Source organism: Tamandua tetradactyla, chromosome 3 (genome assembly GCF_023851605.1).
Source record: "Tamandua tetradactyla isolate mTamTet1 chromosome 3, mTamTet1.pri, whole genome shotgun sequence".
Classification (NCBI taxonomy): domain Eukaryota; kingdom Metazoa; phylum Chordata; class Mammalia; order Pilosa; family Myrmecophagidae; genus Tamandua; species Tamandua tetradactyla.
The window spans coordinates 21,716,092-21,717,507 of record NC_135329.1 but is presented as its reverse complement, the minus strand read 5'-3'; the positions used below and the strand labels follow the sequence as shown (position 1 = coordinate 21,717,507).

The following is a 1,416-nucleotide window of genomic DNA, read 5'->3' as shown; positions in this document are numbered from 1 at the left end:
TCAAAACCACCATAAGATTCTTTCCCCATTGTATTCTGTTCAAAGTATTTACCACAGAATAAAGTGAGAACAGTGTGTAACGGAGAGAAAAAGAAACCCCCAAAACAGGACGAATGAGCAAAGAGGAACAAAAATAGAGATGGTAACCTGCTTCCCAGCAACTGGAGAAAATTGAAAAGGGAAGGCTGGAATCCATCAGCATTCTTAGTCATCTCTTCCTTAATCTTCCTCTCCCTCATCATCATCTTCACCTTTCCCTTCATCCTCATCCTCTTCTCCATCAATATCTTCAATCCTTCTTCTCCCTCCCTTTCTTCATCATGCATATCAGGAATCAAACGGTACTGTGATGGACTGGGCCAAGTATCATCTTTGATGGCCTCTCCTCACTCATCAGCACCTGCATCAGAATGGTCAGTGCACCAAAGAAGCTCTGGTTCTTCATGCTGCCTCTTCCTGCTAGCTCTATTATGTGTTTTACTTGAACATTTCATCAAGTCCTTTCCAGATTTCCATTTGATTCCAGCTGACTTTGAGGATGGATCACCTCCTCATTCACAGAGAAGGATCACCTTCTCATTTCAAAGATGAAATTCTTTGGGGAGAACTTTATTTTCAAAGCAAGGATTTTCATTAAAATAAAAATCTATTCTTTAATCTGATTTAATATCTTGAACTTCTGTCACTTCAATCCTGGTCAAATCATGCAGCATCTCTTTCTCCAAGCAGTGGAGAAACTTATGGATGGTTCACTAGTGCTGCTATCTCCAAATGTGGAATTTTGGTGACCAATTCTGACTTCTGAAAAAATGGTTGGCAGAGTTTGTTATGTTTCTGTTCTACTTTCAAAATCTCCTCACTGGTTTGTTCATTAAGTCTGTCTATTTCATTTTGTACTTCATCAATACATTCAATTACTTCCTGCTGTACTTTTTCTCCTTTCAGCAAGTCCATATTGGTTGATGTCTCCTCTGACCTGGGGGCAGGAAGCAGCTTCACTTTCTTCTTTTCAGACAGGAGTGACAACTGGCATTTCTGGGTCCTGCTGTTGGAAAGTCCAGGAACTAGAGCCAAGGAGAGATGTTTCCCTGGAAGAAGCTCAAAGAACTGTCTACCTTACTTTTGACAGCTAAGTATCTCCATCATGCCTCTATTATTCTGGGACTCTGCCATCTCTCTTGCTCCTAGAGAATACAGTTCCATAGTAGCCTTTGTCTTATAAACTCTAGCCTTCAGAGGACAGCCACCACTGAATTTTCAAGAATTTTGGTGCCCCTCTTGCCTGTGCATTCCTTATTCCTTTGATAAATGGGGTATTTTTCAGGATGTCCCTTAAAACATAGTCAGCTGATGAGTTTTATGGCTTAAATAGTGTATTCATTCTAGCATGGCCATTTCTCTGAGTTTTGCTCTTCC

The 1,416-nt window shown here is 40.6% G+C and overlaps 1 pseudogene; it reads right to left on the bottom strand.

The window, feature by feature from the left end:
* Positions 1-204: 204 nt before the first annotated feature.
* LOC143675985 (protein SET-like) lies at positions 205-954 on the bottom strand (annotated as a pseudogene).
* Between the last annotated feature and the right edge of the window lie 462 nt (positions 955-1,416).